The following is a 26,609-nucleotide window of genomic DNA, read 5'->3' as shown; positions in this document are numbered from 1 at the left end:
TCTGGTGCTTCCCAAAGCATGCATGAGTGCTCCTCCTGGGTAGAATCTGGCCGGGAGTCCTGCAGACAGAGATTCTGGAATTGTAGGTATTAGATTTCCAGCTCTGAAACGCGGGGGGATAAGGGCAACAGAGACCGATTCATGTGGGTCATTCCTTCCTTCCTTTCAAGTCCAGTTGCAATTCCTACAGAGAGCCTTGCCATATTTTATAAGATTTCTTTTAGCAGAGTTTGGTCAAAATCCACTTTGGCACTTCCATCGAAGTTGCAAAGAAGAATTTAATTTTAAAGACCATTCAGCGGTGTTTCTTATTGTTTCCTCTTACGGAGCAAGGCTGGATAGAAAATTTGGCGAAATAGCTTATTGGGTTGGAGGTAGACTCATTTGTACCTGCCCTATATGTGTTTTCAGCCTGTACATTTGTGTATCTATACATCTCTCTCTATATATATATTTATATATTGATCAAAATAGAGATACTGATTTTTTTTTTATTTAAATTTTTTTTTTTCAACGTTTATTCATTTTTGGGACAGAGAGAGACAGAGCATGAACGGGGGAGGGGCACAGAGAGAGGGAGACACAGAATGGGAAACAGGCTCCAGGCTCTGAGCCATCAGCCCAGAGCCCGACGCGGGGCTCGAACTCACGGACCGCGAGATCGTGACCTGGCTGAAGTCGGACGCTTAACCGACTGCGCCACCCAGGCGCCCCGAGATACTGATTTTTAACTTGCTAGCTGATTGAATTTCAGACTCTCCTGCTATGGAGCATAACATCAGAACATACAGAGATGGAGAGGCGTTGCTCAAAAATATTTTTATAGAGCTCTACAGGCCAGCTTTCCTAATTTTTTTCTCCTGAAAGCTTTGGTGGAACAAGAAAGGAAGAATTAATAAAGGAGAACAGAGACTAAGAAAAGTTAGAAAGAAGGCTCATCAGAAACCAGAGTGAGAGATAGATTTCTGGGGCGCCTTCTTGAATCTTCATTGCTATTAAGTGTGTCAAGAATGCTCAGTGGTCATTCTCACGCCGTCTCCCCCACCTTGATTTTTCTATCCCTTCATTTTACAAATGTTTATTAGGGGCCTATTGTATGCCCAATATTGTGTTAGAATTGGAAGTTGAAAATCCAGTCTTAACTCTCAAAACCTCAATTTAATGCGAGGGAATAGATAGATTGATACATAATTACCATACAGTGTGAGCCTCGCATAGCAGGACCACAAATTTACAAATATTTCAGGAGGGTAAACTTAGCTTCTCTGTGTTCCACCAGTGTCTTCTCTGTAAGTCACCGTGATGGTTAACTTTATGTGTCAACTTGACTGGGCTATGGGATGGATGCCCAGAACATTATTAAACCATTATTTCTAAGTGTGTCTGTGAAGGTGTTTCTGGATGAGATTTGAACCCATGAACTGAATAAAGCAGATGGCCCCTCCAGTGTGAGTGGGTATCATCCAATCCTTTAAGGGCCAGAATAGATCAAAATGCAGAGGAAAGGAAGGGCAGCTGGGTGGCTCAGTAGGTTAAAGTCTGTGCTGTCAGTGGGGAGCCTGCTTGGAATTCTCTTTCTTCCTCTCTGTCCCTCCCCCACTTGTTCTCTCTCTCTCTCTCTCTCTCTCTCTCTCTCTCTGTCTCTCTAAATAAATAAACTTAAAAAAATTCAGAGGAAGGGTTTGCTCTCTTTCCACTTGAGCTGAGATCATCATTTTCTCCTGCCCTTGGACATCAGGGCTCCTGGTTCTCAGGCTTTTGGACTCAGAACAGGACTTATGTTGGTCCTTGGTTCTCAGCCTTTTGGTCTGGGACTGAATAACTTCACTGGCTTTCCTGGTTCTCCAGCTTGCAGGTGGCAGGTTCTGAGACATCTTGCCCTCCATCATTGTGTGAGCCAGTTCCTATAATAAATCTCTTGTACCTACCTACCTACCTACCTACCTACCTACCTACCTACCTATGTATCTACTTATCTACCTATCTTCTGTCTGTCTATAATATATCTATCAATTATCTATCTATCTATCTATCTATCTATCTATCTATCTATCTATCTATCATCTATCCGTCACCTGTCTGTCTGTCTGTCTGTCTGTCTATCTATCTATCTATCTATCTATCTATCTATCTATCATCTATCTTATTGGTTCTGTTTCTCTAGAGAACCATGACTAATAAAGTCCCCATCCAACTCGATCTGTGTTTGTGTCTGTGTGTCTCTATGTGTTTTAGACTCTAACGGGCCATTTATCTCCGTCTAGCTAGTTAATTTAGTTACTAAATTAAATAGTAAACTAAATACAAAATACTACCAGTTAGGTAAATTGTCTCACTTTCTTCTAGCATAAGTAATCTCTTACGAGTAATTTAATTCCTTTTCAGTTATATGTTTAACCTTTTTGCTTTCTTCCCCCCATTGCCACCCATTCTAAAATGGCATGAGCACATGGTTGCTGGTGGTGGGGAAGAGAAATGGCTCATAGGCTTCTGTGCTGGTCCCTCTGTGGTCCTTTATGTCACCTGGCCTCTTCATGTACTATCTTCTCTCTGGGACAGATGTTACTTTGGCCCCGTGCTCTTCCCTCAATGACAGGGCTCCTCCTCAGTGCTCCCCGGCGTTTCCCCCAGGCCTTGGCAATGTAGTGACTTTCCCCCCAACTTTCCCACATTACCGCCCGCCCCCTCCCACCCCCCCATCTCCTCACCTTGCTAAGAAGCACCATCAGCAGCTACCTTCCATTTCCTGATGGGGCAGGTGGGAGCTTCTTCTGCCTAGAGAGGTAGAGGGAACCATGGAGGTAACCAGTCAGGTTCTCTTTCCTTTACCACGGCGTGTACCATTTTTACTCAGCGCAGATACCCCACATTGCTAGCGGGCTAGCCTGCCAAGCATTTCCTCTTTCGTTTTTATTCCAGATAGAAACTGGGGCACAAAGCCCATCTCTTTTATTTTTTTTCTCAACCTAAGCCTTCAATCCACAGGTGAGAAGCCATAATCTGTATATTTTACCAATTGTACCCTGTCTTCCTCCAGTTTTTCTTTTTCTTTCTATCCTTTGCTAGGCTGGAAAGGTCAGGATTTCCTTGTCAGGACATCCTCATTGACATATGCTCATTTTTGCCATGGGAAATACGTTTTATTGGCCTGACTTCAATGGTAGATGGTATGCAGGGAGAGAACGAGGTTTACCACGGTTTACCAATATGTGTACAAAGGCACACATCTTGTGAATACTGAATCACCATCTCTGTGGTACATGCTATCTGGGAGAATCAGTGGGAGCTTCACAGAACAAGTAATTCTTTTTTTTTTTTAATGTTGATTTTTGAGACAGTGCAAGCAGGGAGACAGAAGATCTGAAGTGAGCTCTTCACTGACAGCAGTGAGCCTGATGTGGGGCTTGAACTCATGAACTGTGAGATCATGACCTGAACCAAAGTTGGATGCTCAACCAACGGAGCCACCTAGGTACCCTCAGAACAAGTAATTCTTAAATTGGGACTTGAGGAATAAGCTAGAATTTTCTAAGTAGACCAGCATAGGAAGAGCGTTCCAGGATAAAGCACAAATATTTTCAAAGTCCTAGAAGTACACAAGTTTGATAAGCTCAGAAAAAGAGTTTTTGGTCTCTGTTATTTCAGAAAGTCCTGGACAAGAGTTGGTTTTTGTTGTTGAGAGTAAACCAGGCAGCACAAATGAGCTGAAAATCAAAATGTGTGGCTCCAATTTAAGACAGACTCTGAACTTGTGCATGCCTCTTTCTTCTCTCCAAAAGTTGCCTTTCAAATGACAATAAAGGGATAGCAACAGCAACGATAATGGTAATAATACAGAAACAAATGACAAAAATGTAGGAATTGCCTTTTATGACCTGACCCTTTATATTTTTAAATTATAGTTCCTGGAGTGAAATCTGAGGGAAAAAAATCGTATGTAACACCTGAACCCATAAAACATTTAGGAGAAAACATAGGCAATAAGCTCCCTGACATAGGTCCTGGTGATGACTTTTTGAATCTGTCACCAAAATTAACAGCAACAAAAGCAAAAATAAACAAGTGGGGCCACATCAAACTATAAAGCTTTTGCACAGCAAAAGAAGCCATCAACCAAACAAAAAGGCAACTTACTGAATGGGAGAAAATATTTGCAAGTCATTGTGTCTGATGAATATTGAAAATATATAAAGAATGCATATAACTCAATAATAACAACAAAAATAATCTAATTAAAAATGGGAAGAAAGTCTAAATAGATACTTTTCTAAGGAAGTAAGATAGATGGACAACAAGTATGTGAAAAGATGCTCACATCATTAATCATCAGGGAAATACAAATTAAAATCACAATGATATAGTACCTCACACCTATTAGAATGGCTATTATAATAAAGAAAAGAAAGGCAAGTTAGGGGTGCCCGGGTGGCTCAGTCAGTTAAGCGTCAAGACTCTTGATTTTAGCTCAGGTCGTGATCTCACCATTCGTGAGATCAAACCCCACGTCGGGCTCTGTGCCCGACAGCATGGAGCTTGCTTGGGATTCTCTCTCTTCCTCTCTCTCTCTGCCCCTCCTGTGCACTCTCTCTGTCTCTCTCTCTCTCAAAATAAATAAATTAAAAAAAATAAAAGGTAAAAAAGTTTGGGCTTTGAAATTCTACAGAACTAGGTTAGAATTCTAGCACTGCACATAGTAAAGAAAAAAATCATAAATAGTAAAAGAGTGAGTGAATTTTCCTTGGAAGAAAGAGAATACCCCTGAGAGCTCTTTGGCATCCACTACTCTCTTGCTTATTCCCCCCAGCCAGAAGATGGGTAGTTTGACTTCTAGGGTCTCAGTTTCTGCAGTTCTGCCCTCACCTGTCTTCCCAGCCAGAAATACCCTGCTCATCATTTATTCTCCAAATACTGCTTTTGTATATTTTATTCTTGAAAAAAAATTTTTTTCATGTTTATTTATTTTTGAGAGAAAGACAGAGTGTGAGTGGAGGAGGGGCAGAGAGAGAGGGGAACATAGAATCTGCTCCAGGCTTGGAGCTGTCAGCACAGAGCCCGATGTGGGGCTAGAACTCGTGAACCATGAGATTAGGACCTGAGCCGAAGTTGGACACTTAACCGACCGAGTCACCCAGGTGCCACTGTGTATTTTATTTGTAACATAGCCTTCAGTCCTGTACTGTCTCTGCTCTTCTGAACCCTGAAGTCTCTTCTGGCCCCATAGTTCCACTATCTGACCTATCCTGGACTTTCAGCCATACCTCACTTTCCCTCTCCTTCCTGTTTCTATGCAACCCAGAGTTGCTGAAGAGTGTCACCAAAATGTGTTGATTGAGTCTCCTAAGAGTTCTTTTGCTACATCATACAGAAAGTGGGAGTGTTCTTTTTCCCTAGCTAAATTCTTTTTCTCAAACTCTCAACCCAATGCCCCTCAAGCTTCCATGGAAAATGGCCTTGATTCAACTTTAATGTGAAGAGTGTTCCCATTTATTTATTTTTTAAGTTTATGTATTTTGAGAGAGAGCATGCATGCAAGCAGGGGAGGGGCAGAGAGAGAGAGAGAGAGAAATAGAGAGAGAGAGAATCCTAAGCAGGCTCTGAGCTGTCAGCCCAGAGCCCCACGTGGGGCTCAGACTTAAGAATTGGGAGATCATGACCTGAGCCGAAACCAAGAGTCAGATGCTTAACTGATTGAGCCACTGAGGCACTCCAAGAGTGTTTCCATTTACATTCGGCTCCCTCAACATCTTTCCTCTCCAGCACTTGTCTGTATTTTCTCCTGTCCTTTCCTGTGTCAAGGGAAGAAACTGCCGTTCGCTCTTACACCCTCCTGTACCCAAGCTGTGGGTTGAATTCCCTTCTACCTCCTGGCCCAGCTGGCACCATCAGTTTTCTGCACTTTTAACCCCTCTCCTCGACCTCTCTCTTGCCAGGGCCTGTTCTTTGTCTTTATATATATTAAGATTTCCCAATCGTAAATCTTCCCTGTACTCTGCCATCTCCTTGAGTAACTCTTCTAAATTCCCCTTCTTTCTGCCTCCAGAATTCTTGAATGACTGGCCAACTCTTCCTGTTCCTTATCCTGTGCTTCATCACACTAACCCTTAAACGTTGGCTTTGCCTCCAATCGTCTATTGGTATTTCTTTCTTGAAGGCCATGAATGAACTTGACTTTCCGTATCTATGATCTTTTCTCAGGTATAATTTCCCCAGACCTTGTTTTAGCATTGGATATTGTTAATTAGCCTTTCCGGTTTTAAATCCTCTCTGCTCTTTGTTTCCGTGGCAACTCATTTTATAGGTTCTCCCCTTTTTGTTTTCTTTCTTCTTTTTTTCTTTTCTCTTCTTCCCCAAATGAGCACATCTGTTTATGATGATGATGATGATGTTACTAGTATTGCCATGATTATTATTAGTAATATATTTTCCTTGAGCCCTAAATATCCACCAGACACCCCTCCAGGTGCTTTCCATATGTTAGCATAGTTAATAACGACCACAACCCTTGGTGACTGCCATTACTCCCCTTTTACAGATGAGGATACTAAGGCGTGGAGAGGTTAAAAAAAAAAGCCAGGCATTCTGACTCTGAAGTCCAAGTTCTGGACCATTTTGATAACCTTTTGTACTCACCGTGACGTTTTCCAGGCTATCTCCTCTCCTCCTAGGCTTTGACTCTCGCTCTTAGTGTATGGTGAGCATCTGTACCTTTTTTTTTTCTCTCTAGCCTCACACTATGACCTCGACAGTGCAGCTTTGACACCCATGTCCCATCAGACTGTGTATTTCCTCCCCCAACAGTTTCACCGACCTGGCATCATTACATTTGTTAACAGTCCCACCTGGTTCTAAACTTGTCATTGTCACTGATGTTTCTGCAGGTAATCACACCTGTAAATTCATCTCATCAACATTGCTGCCTCTGCTGACATCATCAACTTCATGCTCAGTGTTCTTCTCCTTCTAGTGGCCTCTAGGCCAGTTTACCACTCACAAGAAAGCAAGATTGATGATGTATGAATAAAATATATAGTTGCCATTGAATGGGCTCTTTGGCCAATTTCTCTGTGTTTGATATGTCACCAAAGGGTTGCTCCCATTTTAACATCCCTTTTACTCAACTCCGTGTCTATGGGCAAGAGCCTTAGCCAGGCCAGGTCTCAAACATAAATGTTTACAACTTTGGAAAATAATCTCCCATTTGCCTCCACAAAAAGGTGCCAACAGCTCCGTGAGTTGGCTTCCAAACCCTCTTGAAACAAACGGATTTTGTGTGATTGATAGAAGACTGAGACAAAATGTTTTCCCATGAGATGGAGTTGGCTGTATGCCAGGCTGGAAGAGCAGACCCCGTTGAGGGGGAACCATGGAAGTTGGTCCTCATGATAAGTCCTCTCGACAATGTGCTGAACCCTGACTTTGGCGCGTTGGTTCAGCTCCTGTTCTCATACCTAGTTGTGCCCGGGGCCACTGTGTCTTGGATTTTCCCTCCCCATCCTTACCATTGTAGCACATGAGTCTCCTTCTCTACATTCTTAACCCTAAGGTTGCTTTTCTCAATGATCTAGTCTAGTGTATAGAGTACTCTAGTCTATACACTAGACAGAGTGCTCCCTCAGAGCCTGGGGAACCTGGGGGATCCCATCTAGCCCCTGCCTTCTCTCTACGCAGCTCTTGAAGAGGCCTTGGTGGGTGTGAAAGGACATGAGTGTGGAGGAATGATTTACATGGAGTCCTTGGTGTGAGGTTTCCTTCCTTGGTGCCCTTGGGTAAAGCACTCAATCCCCTGGAACCTTGGTTTCCTCGTGTTTATGACTTGTCTAGTAAATAACACTTACCTTACCTATCCATACCTTAAAGGATCTTATAGGTAAAGTCTTTTTTTTTTTAGAGGATAATATTAAAAACGGGGGAAATTCCTGCAAAACTAGGAAAAGTTTTGCAAATTTTAAATGCTGCATTTGGATTAAAAGAACTTTCCCAAATTTAATCAATATTTAATAAATGAATAGGTCTCTATAATTATTTGTAGCTACTTCTTTCCCATTGTGGCTCCTTCAGTAAACAATTCCAAAGGTTACTGTCTTAGGCAAAAACACTATAAATGTGCATAACAAATTTCATTCTTTCTAATGTGAAATGGGTACACACTAGGGCATATTTTGTGTTATAACTGTGGGATGCTTTGAAAGTGTATCATTGACCGAAAAATACAGGTGTTATATTTGTTCTTATTTTTCATGTTCTACATCTGAGAGCTACAAGAAAAAATTCCCCAAGACCAAGGTAATGGGGGCTCGTTTATGTATTCAGCCCTTTATGCCCTGCAATATAATTCAATTGCTTGAATGTATTTTGCATGATTTTCCCATAGAGCATGCTGTATTTAATAGCATCTGGCACATCTCGGAGAGCCCCATTGCATATCATGAGATGTTTAAATTGTATTGAATACTTTATAAAAGCAATTTCCATTCTGTTGTGTTCTTTTTTGCAGATGGTGATCTGAAACAGTTAACAGTGATAATACTCTTTACTTTCTTATTTGTGACTTATCACTGTTGCAGATGAAGAAACAACATTTATGGATCACTCTTTCTATTCCCTGATTTTGAGGCTGACTTCTCCTTAGACAATACACCGGATTTCACATTTAGGTCTCTAGTGCCAGATGGAAGCTAGGATTTGTGCGCGTGGACTTGATTTGTACCTGTAATAGTCAAGTAGAGTGCTCGATTTAATAATGACTGGTACCTACAGAGACCAATGAACTCGATTCTTAAGGTAGTGGAACCAACACAAATACCATTTGAAGAATGTGTCTGTCTTGCCCAATTTCAAATGCCCATGAGCACACACTTATTCAACGAACATTGAGCAAAGTGGTTGACTCTATGGGGATGCACTGTTAATAAGACGCACTTCCTGCTCTGAGGGATTATATAATCAAGCAGGGAGGAGTTAGGCAATGATAACAGATATATATCAGATGCCTCCTTTGTGCCAGGTATTGTATTGTTCAAGACAGTACACTTGTATTTTATTTAGAATATTTCAAGGTAACTCAAAAAATGCACAAGTTGAAGCTTTCAGGGGGAAAATAAATGCTATGAAAGTCACTGTGATAGATTTAATAGCCTCACCCAGTAAACTCTATCTTGGTAAACTGGACATTCTGGTTGGCAAGCCAATCGTCACCTATTAATTCATTCACCAGTTACCAAAGATGTTTCCAACATTCTGCTTCCAAGATGCAGAAGCTAATGTTTTGATCTAGGGAAGAGAAATAAAACTAATATAAGGAAAGTTTCTTCTAATTCATTTAGAGAAATGTCCAGATTATTTACATCTTCATGATGGGATTTTTAAATATAATTGCATATGTATTCATACACACATGCTAAAATGCTTTTTGTATATAAAGTGTAACCATATCATAATGAAGTTGATGAAATACAAGAACACACACACACACACACACACACACACATCTTCATATATATGTATGTATTTCTATAGCTCTCAAATGTCCGTTGTCATTCTATAGGCAGATAGATGTTACTGAAATCATGCAGTTGAGGATAGAGAAGAAAAAATATGTCAACATTCATCTATTTGTTCATTCCATCATATAGTCTTTAAAAATACGTACGTACTAATACATATAAATGTTTAAAGAGTATCTATTATGTGCTAAGTAAATACTGGGTGTTGGAAAGAGAAATGAATTAGGCAGCATCCCTGCCCTCAAGGAACATGAAAACAAATGCCTTTAATACAGTGTGAGGAGAATTTTTGCAGAGGTAAGCAGTGGACAGAAAAGGATGACCTCTGCCTCGGGGGCAGGGTGAGTGGTGTGGACCGTATGAGTTAAGCTTTCTCAGAAGAAAAGATGGCAAACGTGGGACAAATCAGAGCTGTCCAGGCAGGTAACAGGTATGAATGCACTTGGGTGGCAGCACTAAGGTGCAGTGTGTGTGTGTGTGTGTGTGTGTGTGTGTGTGTGTGTGTGTGTGAAGGCTCATGGGCTCAAAAGCTCACTCTGCGTGTCCCATGGTGGGTCATTTGATCGGAGCACAGGTGACTGGAGACAACTGGCCAGAGATGAAGGCCAGATGATGGAGGGTTTGCATGTGGGTGACGCTGAAGAGTTTGGACTCCAGGAAGTTCTCTAGGCAATGAAGGGCCAACAAAGTGTTTTAAGCCATGTCATGTTTTCATTTTATAATGATGCCTCTGCGAGTAGTGTTGAGGGTAGATTCAGAAGGGGTACATTTGCAGACAACTATTTAGTTAGGAAACTGATCAAACCACAATTAGTGAAGGGCCAGGGGGATGTTCAAGAAGGGGGCATTGTGTAGGGATGAGTGGATGGAGGCTGGGATGAGGGAGAGGAAGGTTCTTAGGGCAAATGCCCGATTTTGGAAAACGAGAGGGGCGGCGGTGTGTACTTCTCAGGAGAGAGAAATGGCGAGAGAGGCGATCTTTGGGTGCAGGGTAGTAATTGAGTTTTGTGTCTGTTGAGGAGAAGGGGATGCCGGGCCGTGTGGGAGAGAAGTCCTACAGGCAGGGTTTGCAATATATGACTCACTCTACTCTGCAGCCCGGGAATGTGAAGGTAAATAAAACATGAGTTTCTGCAAGGAATTCACAGCTCAGCGGAAGACTGAGTGTCCACATTCTAGAAGAACGCAAGCCCAGGCTGACCCTGAGCTATGATGGAAGACATTCCCAAGCTTCTGCTCCTCCTTATCTTTCTGCCTCCAGCCTCTCGGCAGCTCTCCAGCTCCCTGAAATCCAAGCCCCAACCCCCGGCCAGACTTTGGAATACATACTTAATTACATCACTCCCTAGTTAAGAAAACCCTTTGATGGCTCTCAATTAACTGTGGGAGAAATCTCACACTCCTCAGTGTGTCCTTTAGGGGTCCTCAGGGCTCACACTCCACGCACCCCATAAACACGGATAATTGGAGCCCGCATTTGACAGGCTATCCTTGTGCTGGTGCAGTTCACGATCCTAAACTTGGCCTGATGCCTTTTCTCGGCTTGGCCGGGCATCCCTCGCTGCTCCGCGGGGACAGTGGTCCTTACTGACACTCGGCCTTGACTTCCGTCGCACCTAGAATAATTGGTGTGTGATAGAAGAATATGTAATGAGGGGTGGATACTAGTTGTGAGACCCGGGTTCTTGTCTCGGCCCTGTGCTTTCCAAATCACATGGCCCGTGGTCAGTCGTTAAATTTCTTTAGATTTCATTTCTTCATCTGTAAAATGGAGGTAAAAATGGTCTTGCAGTTTTCCCTGGGTGATGGAGAAGTTCAGAGTGATAAATAGACATAGAGTAACTTGTAAACGAAATGCTTTATGAGTGTATTTTATATGGACATTTCACTTTAGGCATTGAAATGCCCATTTCTAAATAATATGGGAAAATGTACAATTAATGATGTCTTTCGATTGCAAACCTTTTTTCTTCCTGAGACATTTTTGATGAATACATACTGCAAATAGGGAGGAGCCATCTATCACCAGCCTAAATCGATCACTTGCTTTGTACTTGGGGCCCCGCTAGGTACTGAAAACTTACCATTTATTTTCTCCTTTTGGAGATTATGCGTATTTATATGTCACAACTAAGAGACCATGTTCTCTTCTATTTTGGAGAAATTCAGCTTGATCTCAGATTCCACAACCAACTTTTCCTTAGATGTGGCTGCACCATGGGTAATAGATAAGTTCTTGCACTTTGGCTGGCTAGTCCTCAAATATTTATGATTTGTTCTTCTTCTCTCTGCGTTGAGAGAAGACGCACTTAGCATATGATGGCACTTAGCATATCCCTCCGTGAAGACGGTGCAGCTGGAACGACGGTGACGGGTAGCCCCCTTGGCAATGACATTCAACTTTTTATCTGCTTGTCCATGCATTTGCAAAAGTGAATGCACAAACACGGAGAGAGAACAGACGACGAGGCTGCTGTGCAGATAAGCGTTTGAATGTGTCATCTGAAATGCGAGTCCTAATTGGCCCTAGACAGCTGTTAAAAACATTCCTGTGCCTCTGAGTTGACCAGAGCTTCTGCGTCGGAAGTAATTATTTCTTTTTTCTTTCATCTAGGTTTCTGTACCCACCAGCAAATATACGCGAAATATACGCACATCTCTGTTTTCTGAAAATTCGTGTTTTCACCCGCCACCCATCCTTAGCTGCTGACCTTTGGCTTCGGCATCACTTAGCAACACTAATAGCAACACTTATCTTACCAATATCGTAGCTGGTTTTATCGAACATTCCACGCGCCAGGCTCGGTGCAGAGTGCCTTGTTCGCATCATCTCTTTTATTCTTACAATGTAGGTCGGTAGGAACAATTATATTAATAGATAAGCACTAGGATATCCCTACTTTCCTGATGACAAAAAGGAAGCATGGAAAAGTTAAATAATTTGCCCAAGGGCCCCCACCCTACACCAGGTAGGGGGAGGGCAGAGTGGAAAATCCAGAACTTTCCGATTCTGAAGCCCAGACAGCTAACCACTGAACCCACACGAGGTCCTGGGGCTCTGTTTAAGGGACGATGCGTTAGTTTACGTCACAGGCTGCTTCTATCTCCTCCTGTCTTTCTCTCTGCCTAATTAAATCCCAACATGCACCTGCCTGAAAGCAAAGCGTCTGAACCGGAGGGCTTTGAGTGGGTGACCAGGGGTGATGAGTGATCCCCTGTGTCCCTGGGGCTGCCAGGCCTGTCCTAAGGTGGCTGGTGGCTCGGGCCATCGCTGGCTGTGAGCGGCACCTGTTTACTCCACGAGGTACACAAAGTTGAGGGTCGGTTAGAGTCTACGCCAAGTCTGTCTCCTTCAGGAAAGCCTTCCCGGAGTTCTGGCTCCTCTGCTCTCATGACATTACATTCACTGAATCCAGCTGCGAATGGATCATTGTTCACATTCACTGATCTTTCTAGAGTCTGAGTGTTGACTTCAATTAGAATAAAACTTCCTGAGGGCAGTGCCAGGCACACGGGAGTTGCTTGTTGATAGATGAGCATTATTAATAAATAAGCAAATAAGCTTCTGCCCTGTACAGTGACCTGTTATCATCCTGCAACTAGGTTTCTAAGTCAAAGCGAAATGGAAAATTGAGGTAATTATCTGGGCAATTTAGCAGGAAAATAGTGGCCGGCTAAATTTTTCAGATAATGTGTGAGTGCTTCCCGTATCACTTAGATTAGGGGATCTGCCCTATGTTTGCACACCTGGTCCTATATATTAGGATTCAGCTTTCAGCCCTTTAGGAGAGGACTCTGGTTGTTTATCCAGAGAATTCATCTAAATTCACGTCTCCAGCCTGGCCTCTAGGAACGTCCGCAGCACGGTCATGCATCAGGCGGTCTGCAACTCCCCTTGACCGCCCTGTTGGAGAACCAGGTAACCCATGTATAAATATACATGGGTCACATGCCCCCCAAATGTTCATATACGGTGGGGGGGGGGGGATGTTTGCAAATGCCGTGATGTGCACGCCACACGTGGCCTGGGTAAAATGCTTTCTTTATAGAACCATCCCAGGCGCAACAATCCTCATCTAATTAAGGCATCAAAGCCCGGTCCACCAATAGCAGCAAAGGACACAACAACACCGAAGCATCTCTTTCTCCCCAAAGGCACGTTATTTTGTGCTGGAGACTCTCCATAGGTGGAAAAGCACAAAGAGAGACAGCACAGCATTTGGGCTCTTCCATTAGGGCAGAGCGGTGGGGGGTATGAGTAGGGCAAGAGGGTGGGAGACGACTTATTTCTGTTTCTAAATCACACCTGCCACTGGCCTCTTTCCTTGTAGCAGTCGCGATACCCATGGGCGTTTCCCTTCCTGCCCAGCTCTGCAGTTGGGTATTTCCTCTGATTTCTCAGATCAGTCTGTGGTAGCTGGTATAAGCCAAACAGATCCTTAGAGCACTTAATAAATCCAGAAGAGGCATATAGGGGAGCCCTTATAAATATATAATAGCCACCTCTGGATAACACTTAGACATTTTAACTCCCTGAAAGTGATGTATTTGGAGGGTCCCCAGTCGCAACCTCATGAAAGGAGCCACACGGGGGACGTGGAAATGGAAGAACATAATGCATTTAACATGGCTTTTTCGGACCACTCTTTCATCAACTATTGATTTGATTGCAAAAGCCTTTAGTTAGTGCAGGAATTCCACTGGTAATAATTAAATTTTCAAGGGATCCGCTGGTAGAAGCAATGAGGGGAGCAGGGGAGGGAGGGGCTGCATTGTGGAGTGGGTTCCACGAATGTTAATGACTCTGTTAGAGTTACATAAAATTAACAGAAATTAGATCTATGGTTATTGAAGAGCCTCCTTTATATTGAGAAGAGCCATTTAAGTATAACGATTGGGGATTATGGTTCAGTGGAGCCTTTTAACTGTTCATTTGCCTGCCTAACTGACCGCCGGGTGGGCGCGATAAATTCAGGATCTTGTCAAGCGGCCCCCGGTTTCCCTTTCATTTGGATCCTTTCCCCAGTTCTCTCCGGAACATCACAGTGAGGGTCGGGGCCGGGATTTGTCCTTTGCTAAGTGGGGTGCCCTGCAACTAGTAATTCTTGCAGAGCCTACAGTAGTGAACTGTCCCCCCAGCCCCATTTGCCTGGATTTCTGTCTACAGGACCTTCCCCCTCATTTCCGAAGAATCGAATGGGACTGTCGCGTTCGTTAGGGTTTCCCTCCCACACGGTCCCACAATCGCTGTAAAAGGTTACCATGATCCGATCGTGCCTCATCTCAAGGTGGAGGTGGGTGAACTGCCAACAGCAACGTTTAAGACAATGGAGGGCAGCTCCTGCAATCGATGGGGTTTTTTTTCTTCCTATGGAAATATTTCGTATGCTAATGTGTGCTTCTGATGGCGAGACCCGACTTTTTACTGCTAACTTCAGCACTGCTTGCCGAGTGTGTTAGCTCAGGTTTCCTGGGAAAAGATACTCTTTGTGAGTAATGAGCTGAGAAGTGAGGGGAAGGATGTAATCTGACTGCTCATGATGGAGACTTGACAAGAAAGAGTTAAAACCCAGTCTATTGTCTGAGACGCGCTGAGTGTTAGGAAACTGGGGCATATAGATGAATTCACTGGGGGCCAACTGTTTGATTTCTCTCCCTGCTGCTTGGCACAGGAATGAAATTGTAGCTGCGTTAATAGCAGAAGGTTGGATTATATTCTCTTTTGTAGGAATTAAACCCCACAGAGTAATTTATGGACAGCCAAGCAAAATTAAGCCAAAACCTGTAAAGAGAGGTTGGTGGAGTTATCTCGAGGCAAATGCCCTTGCTTTCGGTGTTAAACGTGGGGTTCGTGGTGAGTGCCATCTTTGTATGACCCGTGTCCTTTGGGAGAGAAATGTATGCAGAATCTGCTGTCGCCCCTTGCGTGGGGTTCTCTTTTCCACTTTTCTTTCTGCAAGAACCCAGGGAAGCTGGACTCCTTCAGAGAACGGACAGACTCTTTCACAGTGCCCCTAGGATTCACCACTGGCTGACGGACATGATGCTTTTACTGGGATATGAGTCCATAGGAAAAAGTGTGTCACCCATGAGCCTGTGACTTAATGTGCATTTACCCAGGGTAAATAATTCAGGTGGTATAGGGGGAAAGCTAGGTTTTTACATCAATGTTGAAGGATCTGCTTTAATTGCTTATTGTGCCCAGACGGCCACCACCTATTAGACATGCGAAGGCCAATGTTAAATTGATGAACTAAGGCACGGGATGACTATTGTTCTAAGGGGCTGTGCCAAGAAGCGTCAGGAGGATGAAAGGAAGATCAGTTGCGGGACATTAGTTCAGCGCCCCTCCCCCCAGTATGCGATGCTGTTTTAACAAGTGCTCCCCAAAGTACTTGAGCGGATGCGACACTCATTGCCAGACACAAAGGAAACCTCCCGCAGGAGGGGGCCAAGGGCCCTGGTTCTGGATCAGGTTTAAACCCATCGGTATTATTGTTCTTATTGTAAAACCACAGGTGATTTTTTGGGGAATGTGGTGTTTTTTGAATTGAGGAAGAACCCCATCGTTGCCAAAGAGCTGGGGTGTGAATGCGTATATGTCCGTTCTGCTCTAAACGCTTGTTTTGAAACCTCGAATTTATTCCAGCGCCATTGATCCACCAGGGGACAGGTTGAATACCAAGCGAATTTTGTTTATGTGGCTTGCGCCCGATTTCGTCAGCTAGGGACACTAGGTGGATGTGGGCAACTGTGCCCAGCTGAATCAAGCCGCATTGGGACACACGAAAGGCACACGCCTCAAATATCTGCCACCGGGCTCAGTTCGCCTCGTGTGTCATGAGCCACGGCCACGCACAAGGAGAATGGCGGTGCACCTTCCCATCCGGTTCACAAAACCTGCAGCCATCACCTGAGAGTAATTCACAACCTTCGACACCCACAACATGATGATGGTAAAATGCCTTTTTTCACTGTGGTATGCTTGTTTCTTAACTATCTCCCCTGGGCGCCACTGTATTTCATAGGTTCTTATTGAAAACATTTTGAAAAACATGTCACTAAGTTGTTTTTTTTTTTTTTCCATGTCACTAAGTTTTTGAGTGTTGTGTCCTAATCTCATTTTCCCCATAAACCCTGTGGTTTTTACTGTGTGATTTTGCATAGTGCAGTGCTATTTAGGAACCCATATGTCACCTTATAGCAGAACTGACCATATTTGTTCCAGTCATTCGGCAAAAAGTGAAAGTTTTTGTTCTCTCTCTCCCCTTTAAAATATGTGTTTCCTGGGTTCGTTAGAACCTCTCCTAGTTCTCAACTAGCTTAACATAAAATAACATTCACCATCACCCATACATTTGGTTTTATAAAACCATAGATCTCTTCATATTGAATAATCTCAATAAATGTTTGTTGAAATAATTTGAATTGGCTTATTCACTGTTTAAATAATAGAACCCGCAATTAGGGAGGCTAAGATTCCTGTCTTAGATACCTGTCCAAGCTCACCACACTCATGTGCGTGAATCTTCCAGATCTTATTTGCAGAAATAAAATTCTATGGAGACAGCAAGATTTCCAAGGATTGGATTTCATAATCACCCACTGACAGCAAGATTTTGGTGACCAACGGTGTAAGGATCAGTCCACCTTGCCTTCTCTGTGGCTTGTAAATGCTCTCAGTCACAGCTTAATCTGGAAGTGGGCTTACCAGGAACTCTCAGCATGGTCCTTCCTGTGTTAGGTTCATTCTCACCTTGGCGTTGGCCAGGGTATATACGTGGCCACAGCTCTAGCATTGCAGGCTGGATTGACAAGGGTAGTGTGAGGAATTGTGTGTGGAAGTACTTCACACATGGTTTATGAATAGATGTCATTCTCTACTGTTTTCAGTTATTTCATAATTCCCTTCCTTTTTTTCAGAGGAAGAAAAAAAATGCGGTAAGTATGAAAATTCCCAATACTTTTTCTTTTCCCAGTATGGGAAATAAAAGTTTCCCATCCTTGTCCAAGAAGAGAGAAGCACTTAAAACAGATATTCCCACCAGTTATAGGCTCAAGTTTAAATTCGGTGACCTCCTTCTTCCTCTGGGGTTACACCAAGTGGAGGTTAGGGCAATCCTGGAGCAGATCACAATGTTCTATTTGGTTGACGAGTTTCTTAGAACAAATGTCTTAAAAAACTGCATTTGCTGTCAGTAGGTTTGAAGCATTCAAAAATATTTCTATGAGATTTTATTCTTAAAACATTAAATTAAAAACTTTAAAAACATTTAGAAATTCAAAATTCAAAAAAAAAACACACAACAAAACTTTTCCTTTAGGGTGATTTCATTTCCTGGCATTTTCTGTCATTTTTTTCCTGATTCTTTTCTTTTTCTTTGCTATCTTAATATTTTTGTATAGCTTTTATGCTAATTCCTTTTTTATTACTGCTCCTAACTATTCACAAGGAGTTCCTGTCATGGAGAGGCCAGAATCATGGCTATCAGCCATGATATTCTATGGAATAAGGAATAGTTCTCCTTATTCCATAGGGAGTATGTGAGAGAAAATTCTTTTACTGCTTACTTCTCTTCAGCCAACAGAATATGGAGATTGTAGACCTGTTTACAATCTGACTCTCTCCTTCACCATATCTCATTGACAGATTGCTTCCTACAAATATGACTTGTTTGTGTAATTCTTTGTTCAGACTTAGTATTCCACATATGACTGAATAAAGCTAGAGAGGAATATTGCCCAATGGGAAGTCGACATGCTGTCTCTTGGATGGTGGGAAAGAGAGATTGATTTTAGGGAGGCACTCAAAAATGTTCATAATACTCTCACATAACTTGGAACTAATTATACTCAAATTCTACAGATAATTCTCCAAATTGATTTAATTAATATTTTCTACTCCCCCAATACTGGGACTTCATCAGAAGGGTCACTACATTGGAAAGGGACTGACGGTTCTAGAAACTCCCTTTCCCCCCCCCTGTCACATACTCTCTGGAAAAAGTATTGAACATAAGACAATAAAAAGAGCAGATAAAGGGAAATCAAGGCTGAGTACAAAATCCATAAATTAAATCCTCGTGTTCTCATAAGTGATGAACTGTCTTGTATTTTAGTTAGTAAAGTGGAACAAAAATAAATATGAGGACCATTGGAATAAACAATGGATCTAGGAATTAAAGAATTGTCGGCCATTTTCATTACTCTGGCTTTTCTTTCATCTAGTTGTACAGTCTTGAGTAACTGTATCATAGTCTCCCTGATCTATATTTCTTCATGTATATACCTTCATGTATATGTATATACATGGTTTTTAGTGCCAGATGCTTCTTTAAAAATAGAATATGTGGGGCGCCTGGGTGGCGCAGTCGGTTAAGTGTCCGACTTCAACCAGGTCACCATCTCGCGGTCCGTGAGTTTGAGCCCCGCGTCAGGCTCTGGGCTGATGGCTCAGAGCCTGGAGCCTGTTTCCGATTCTGTGTCTCCCTCTCTCTGCCCCTCCCCCATTCATGCTCTGTCTCTCCCTGTCCCAAAAATAAATAAACGTTGAAAAAAAAAATAGAATATGTTAGGAGCACTTGGCTTGCTCAGTCGGTTGAGCATCCGGCTTCCTTTCTGGTCATGATCTCATGGATCGTGAGTTCGAGCCCCATGTGGGCTTTGTGCTGACAGCCCAGAGCCTTGAGCCCGTTTTGGATTCTGTGTCTTCTCCTCTTTCTGCCCCTCCTCTGCTCATGCTCGCTTGCTCTCTCTCTCTCTCTCTTTCTCTCTCCTTCTCTCTCCTTCAAAAATAAACATTAAAATAATTTAAAAAATCAGAATATATTAATAAACTTCGCCGCTTGGTTCGTGTGATAAACAGGTTCGAAAGTCGTTCTAGGAATTTCAAAAATGTAGAGTCCTAGATATCCACAATAAACACAATATGCATACTGAAAAAAATGTGTTGGTGATGATCTCAAATGTTCAGAAAAGACTAACGGTAGGCAGCGGATGTTTAGAAATCGCAAATAAATTTCCTCAGCCAGGCTTGTTAACTTGCTCTCGGTTTGCCAGGCTCTCCTCTCTCCCACAGACTGACAGACTGAAAGTCCAGCAGATAAAATCATTCTGCAATACAGAAGCAATCACACCAACATTGTGCCAGATAATAGCCCTGTTTAAGTCTGCAGGTGGGATACTTTATTGACTGTAAACTCTTCGAGCCTACGCACAAATATTGGCAGGCAGGTAAGCAACTAACAGTTGGAAAAGGTAGGCAAATAGATGAGGTAGAATCAGAGTCTGAAAAAAAAGGCCCTCATTATATGGCCATGTGAGTGGAGACTATTTTTCCTTATTCCTTTGCTTTTACCCACAGAATTGCCATTCAGTCATTCTTTCTCCAATGATTGCTTCTGGCCACACCTTTGGTCTACACCAGTGGTTTTCAATCTTGGCTGCACGTTAGAATCACCCTGGAGGTTCTGAAAAATACTAACGCCTGGTCGGCACCTCTGGAGATTCTGATTTACTTGATGTGGGATGGGGCCCGGGACTCGGTGAGTTCTAAAGCTCCCAAGGTGACTCTCATGTGTAGTCGGCATTGAGCGTTACCAATCCCATCAGTTTCTTCGCACCCTAGAGGTTCTCGGGTCTAGAGAAATGACTCTTAGCCTTGGCCGTATATTAAAATCACCTGCGCAGCTATAAAAAAATGCCTATGTCCAGGGCACGCCCCTGAGCAATTAATTCAAAACCTCTGGAGTTGGAATCCAGGGATTGTTATTTTCAAAAGCTCCTTAGATGATTCAACTGTGCGGCCGAGGTAACGCACCTCGGATGGGGAATGATGTGGGGCCACGCAGGAGAAGAGTCCGGGTGTGAGAAATACCTAGGCGTGGAAGGATGTACTCTGACGGCGTAATTGGCTCTGTCATAGAGAAAAAGAAAAATCCCTAGCACCTAACAACACATAAAGAGTTGAATTGAGTTCACTACTTTGCAGTTTCTGGAGCTGCAGCCCAGCCGTATAGGAATATAGGAGCCATCTAGTTTATTCATGAGAAAATAGAAGTGCAAAGAGGGAAGTCACTTGTCCAATGCCACATAGATGATTAGTGGTGAAGTCGTGATTCAGATCCTGATTCACCTGAACACCAGCCTGGTCTCTCTCTACCCCGCCCCCATTTTCTCGGGGGGCTGCCCTGATGAATGGGGGTAGGGGAAACAATGCCATTCTCTTCCTGCCCCTGCCACATGTGGGGTGCAAGTCATGGCAAGTCCTTCATATGGGCTCAGAGTCTGAATGCGTCATCTGTCTTCTCCCTGAGACCTCCTCCATTTAATTTCCTTTAATCTTGAGCTTTTTGTATGCATGCCTGCCTTGAAAGAAAGGATTCTACAACTAAAATAAAGTCCCCAAACTGCAAGACTAGAGGATTTCCAAGGTTGTCTCCATGCTCCCTCCCAGCACTTTGATTTGAAAATTCTAGATCTCAGAATTGGCTCTGAGGCCCCAGATAGAGGACTGCAAATCCTCTTTGCCGTGATTTGGAAGGTGACCCTTCCTCTTCTCATCTCTGACCTCTCATGACCAGCTTACAGAGGGCAGAGGAAAATTCTGGGGTCCTCGCGCTTGGGTGTGGCCATATTAGGTACCACGCTGTGATTTATCAGCACAGGAAAATAGAAGTGGAAGCTCCCATGTGGGGGACTCACAAGAAGACAATCGTTTCTAAATGGGCGAAATCCCCTTTATTGGAGGATGGTAGGCAAAGATGCGTGAGATGGAATTCAGGGCTATCATCTGTCTCACTTTATCCGTCCTGTTTTTCCTCTTGAGCCTTGTCGCTTAAAGCGCAGCTTGCAAATCTGCCATATCAGCATCACCCAAGAGCTTGTTAGAAATGCAAGACCTTGAGTCTATGCTAGATGCACTGAGTCAACATTTTCGTATTAAAGACTCCCATGAAGTTTGTGTACACATGAAGGTTTGAGAAGTCTTGCTCTTGAGAAATACTGAAAGCCACCGTCATGTCGGATCAGAAACCTGTCACAGAGGGAGAGGGTGGTAGACGATTGGTCTTCGGCGTGTGATGGCCCGCATAAATCCAGTGAAAATGCATTGCGAAGCTTAGCAATCGCAAGGACAGATTCTACTGTACGATGCAATTCCCCTTTCCTCCTCTCTTTCTAGGATTCTAATCCGTAGGCAGACACTTGCTGGAATGCCCAAGTTGGGTGTGATATGGAACTCTATGTTGGGATATAACCGACAGCTCAGCAAGGAGGCAGAGCCGTTTGGGACCGGTTGGGGCCAGGGGAGAGAGGATTCTCCCGGTTGTCAGTCACTTCTCAGTGCCTGGACAATAAACCTTGGTAGGATTTGGCCCGAACCCGCAGGGAATCTGCTGCTTGGTTTAGAAATAAATCACGCGGGATTGCACTTCCATGAAGGCTGAAGGTCCTTAGTACCTGTGGCTCTGCCAGATTGAGGATGGTGGGGGCTGACCCCGGTCTATGGTGAGCATCAGTCACGAGCTTTATGTTGCTGTTTTCAGAAGAATAAATCAGACTAGTTGCCATAACAGACACGCCACCTCTCAGTAATAGAAGCTTATTTCTTGCTCATGTCATGGTCTAACGTGGGTCAGGTGGCTACCCCCCCAAGCTTCGCCTGAGGGACCCAGACTGCTTCCTCTCTGTGGCTCTGTCCTCTTGTGGCTTCAGGTCACCTTGACCTCATTCAGAACTGAAGCAAGGGTTGTGTGAGACGCTTTCATGGACCAGGCCTGATTGGTGTCCATTGCCTCTACCCGTCATCCAGAATCTGGTCACACGGCCCTACTGAATTAGAGGACAGCCTGGGAAATATTGCAGAGAGGGAGGAGATGTAGTGGCCATCCAGCAGAATCTGACATTGTCTGAATACATAGAAGAATGAGTACTGCCTCACTCATTGGGAAAGCGATGAAAAAAAAATCTCTTTTTCCTGTGTTTCTTTAGGTGAAACCCATTTGTCTGCGGTAAACGTATTTTGATGCGTGTGTTCTATATAAGTGAGCGTGGGGGATACAAGTTTGACAGTGTCCTAGAATTGATGGGTAAAGAGTGCACGCTGGTGAGTTCATCTGAAGACTGTAAGAAGGAGTTAGGGATCCCGTAAGAGTCCCGTATGCCTCCTTGATATGGCACTTAAAATCAAGAGGTGGCACAAGTGGGCACTTTTTTAGGATGATCATGGATGTGTGTAAATGGTGGGAGGAAGGGAAGAAGGAAGGAGGAAGAGGAGAAAGGAAAGACTGTTCTCACTAGCTTGTTCATACCACATGCTTCCCTGGAAGAATCCCAGTTGCTGAATTGGGCTGGCTCAGCTTTTGACTCCTTGTTTTCCTTCCTGGCTGTCCACCATGACTTTGGCCGTGTGATTGCTGTCTACCTGCCGGCTCTATACCTCCCTCTACCCTTTTCCGATCAGGTATGCCTGCTCTCCTACAAAGAACCACACTTCCTTTCTGCCCCAGCTCTGTCCTGCTATTATTTCCCTTTCTTCTACTTCTTGATTTCATTTTGAGTTTTTCATTTTCATACCTTGACCGGTTTCATCGTGGAAGGAAGGAAACCAGTCCTCACTGAGTACCCGTGTGCCTGGGGCTGTGAAACTGGCATAGTTTTCCAGTCAGTCGTTGAGGTGGGTGTTAATAATCCCGACTCTGATGCTGAGAAAGGGTAAATAATCTTTCTATGGCCACGCTTCCAGTAAGTGCTGGAGTGAAACTCTGTAAGAGTGGGATGTCAGACTCTAGAGACGGGCCTGTCTATTCCAGCTCAGACCAGCCTGCTGTGGAGCCGCATTACCACCGAATGGGAATGTTTGTCTCCGTCAGTGACACCTCTGAAGTTCAGTCCCGGTGTCGAGGAGCCTTCTCAAGGTGTGGGAGAGTCTGGGCCCAGACTGGGGTAAAAACCATGATCCTGAGACTCAAAGAAGAGGTTAAAAGGCACAAGAGCTAGCATGAAGGGGCAGAGCCTGTATCTTTGGCTTCTTCTGAAGACATGATTTGCGTGTGGGAAGCACTTAATAAATTGTTGTTCCATGAAGGAAAACCCACATCTCTAAAACAAGAGCCGCGGGGCTGACTAGAGGTGAAAACCCCTGTTTGGGTTTCTCTTGGTGACCTCCTCTGAAGCAAGGGCAACCAGGGGCACAGAAAATCATGGCAAGATCATTGCTGTCGGGAAGCAGTGTGCAGTAAGCCCTTCTATGCGCCGCCTTGTGCCATGGAACCTTGCGCCACGCAGAGAAGCAGCGTGCTGAGAGAAAAGCATATGGGTCTGGAGAAACACAGGTAGGTTTGCGTCTGGCTTCGCCACTTCCCGACAGTGTGACTTTGGGTAGGTCACAGAACAGATCTGAGCCTCAGTTCCCTTAGTTTTAAATTTTGATTAACAATACATTGCAAAGGCTATTGTGTGGAGTGTCTGTGTGTGTGTGTGTGTGTGTGTGTGTGTGTGTGTGTGTGTTGGCAAAGAGCAAGCTCTCAATAAATTGTAGCTATTATCTCCATTCCGAGCAGACGTAACTTCTGCCCTGTAGAAATGTGTGCTCTGAACCAGCTAATATTTATTCCGATTCCTTATTGAAATGATAAATGGCAGTGATCGGACAGGGTCGGCTTGATGTGTGGTAGGAGCTAGTGTCATCTAAGGCTTTGCTACTCAGCGTGTGGTCCGTGGACCAGCAGCCCTGGCATCACCTGCGAGCTGACAAGAGATTTAGGTGCTCAGCCCCCGCCTCCCTGCTCCAGACCTCCGAACCAGAATCCGCATTTCTAACCAGATCTCCTGGTAATATGTCTACACGTTAAAGGCACTGGCAGGATCTGCAAATCTTACATCCACGTCTTCAAACTAAAAAAAGGATAACTGTTAACTCATAGCTCGAGGAAATGTTGCCATTTTCTTAATTTTCTCTCTGGGGGCAAATATATTTGTCATGTGGTGTGCTGGGTAGCGTCCGATGGCTTCTCTCCCATCACATGAAAGAGGGAGCCACCATATTTCCAATGTTTATTCTCGGTCTGGTAGAGAGATGGAGAGAGGAGCTCCCGGCTGGCGTCTACTTTTGACCTCGATCTAAGTGATTGCTTTTGGTGGCTTGTGGCCGGGGTGTGTGACCGGTGCTGCTGAGTCAGGGCATGTTGGGGAGGGGAGGAGGGCATGCGTCTGCTGGTGGTGGCATCTGCAGTTGTGACCTGTGGCCTCCATGGAGCACAGTGCAACGGTTGCCATGGTAACTGCAGCGCGTGGCCAGGGGTGACTGGCTGCGCTGTAGGAACTGGACCAACGGCCCCTCCCCAGTGTCCTCTTGTCGCTGACACAGCAGGACAAGTGTGGTTTGGCTCTGCCCGCGTGGGAATTTGACAGAAAGGCAACGAGCCTCTTGGTCCTTGTTTTGTCATACGTCCTTCACTCTGGGGAAAACCAAGAGCCCAAGAAATTGAAATGAAAAGAAATTAATATGAACTCGAAAGTATTCTGCGAGAATGAATACGAAGCACACACAGTGAACATGGAGCATGGATGGTACATAGGAACTAAAGGCACAAAGGGATGGACCCCCCACCTTGCTCCCCGAAATTCCCGTTTCAGAGCTAATTGAGATGAAAGTTCAAGGGGCTAAGAGGTCGCCTTCTCCAAGCCCTCCATTTTACAGATGACAAGTCTGAAGTCCAGAAAGGGTCAGCAGTTTGCTCAACATCACGCAGCAATGGGCAAATAAAACAAGCTCAGTTTATGATCTTTACAAGCTTAAAAGAAAGGCTGATTCTAGAGCTGGTTCCGATTCTAGAATAAGGGTTCCTTATTCCTAGTACAGTGCTCTTTCCAGTATCACACACAGCCTCTTTGACTTATTATTTATGTTCTTTGGTTCTCAATTTTCCCCAAGCAGAGGAGAATAATGTCACCTGTCCTCTGCTCTGTGGTGATGTGGTCCCGAGGAAGGGCTGTGCCAACTTAGGCTCCAGCCCTGGTTCTGATACCTACGAACAGTGGCTTTGGTCAGGTTATCTTCCTGCTCTGAGTCTATAGGTATAACACGGAAATAATAAAACCAATAGCTAACTTACCGGGATGTAGAGATCATGGATGGAAAGTGCCTGGAATAGTTGGTGTTCGATCAATGTTAGTTTTCATTTCTGCCCTAGCCTTGGGGTGGAAGGGGCTTCCCCTTTGTGTACGTGACTTAATTACTCTAGAAAATCGGTAATATTGAATGAAGTGCATATTAAATGCATGTCATTAGCGTGTGATTTCAGACAATGAGGAAGTGGGGGGCCAACAGCAAAGGGGTTATAACCTCTAAACTCCCAGCAGTCTGTGGTTCCCATGTAACAGTAGCTGGTACTTGAAACCACAATGATGAAGCAATACAAAAATGTACCAACAGCTTTGAGAGGTGTGAATAGAATATATTGAATTTGAGTCAAGAGAATTATTCTACCATTATATGAAAGGGCTAGCAGAGTCTCATTTTGAATATCATCTTCAATTCTTATCACTTTGGTGTAAAAAGGATGTTGTAGCAATGAAGAAGGTAAAGCAAAAGCAGTGAAAATCATTCAGGGGCTAGGGGAATTTGGTCATATGGAAAAGCCAAAGGATCTAGGTCCTTGTCGATTAAAAAAGAGAACATTCCGCTGGTGCCATAGAGGCGGAGGCAACTGTTTGGAGACCATGAAGAATCACTACTCCAGAGATACTACGTTTGTGCTTATGTGAGGAGGGATGATGCAGGGGGCGGAAAGTAAGTTTTGTGCAACAGAAAAGCAAATTCCCAAAGATTCTGGGAGGTTTATGTACATGGTATACCAGCTTTCTCGGGCTGCCAGACAAAGGGCCACAAACTGGGTGACTGAAAACAATAGGGATGTATTCTCTCACAGTCTGGGGGACTTGGGGTCCAAAGGCAACACATAGAAGGGCTGACGTACGGTACGTTCCAGAGCCTTCCCCCACATGGCCCACCGCATGGCCCTCAAAAACCCAAAATCAAGGTGTTGGCAGGGCCAGGATTTCTGAAGGATCGAAGGTGGAATCCTCCCTTGCCTTTCCAGCTTC

The 26,609-nt window shown here is 44.1% G+C and overlaps 1 long non-coding RNA gene across 2 annotated transcripts in view; it reads left to right on the top strand.

Annotated features, from left to right (window-relative positions):
- Positions 1-26,609, top strand: part of LOC147581318 (uncharacterized) — a 113,918-nt gene that overhangs the window by 39,420 nt on the left and 47,889 nt on the right. The window contains exon 4 of one of the 2 annotated variants that reach the window (XR_015251672.1): positions 16,153-16,943. The exons of the other annotated variant lie outside the window; for it this stretch is intronic. This is a non-coding gene — a long non-coding RNA (uncharacterized LOC147581318). Of the gene's footprint in view, positions 1-16,152; positions 16,944-26,609 lie in introns of those variants that run through there. 2 annotated transcript variants of the gene reach the window in all.

The sequence above is a fragment of the Puma concolor genome, chromosome B2 (assembly GCF_028749965.1).
Source record: "Puma concolor isolate L17-30 chromosome B2, mPumCon1.1.hap2, whole genome shotgun sequence".
NCBI classification, from domain to species: Eukaryota; Metazoa; Chordata; class Mammalia; order Carnivora; family Felidae; genus Puma; species Puma concolor.
This window is presented reverse-complemented; position numbering and strand designations above follow the sequence as displayed.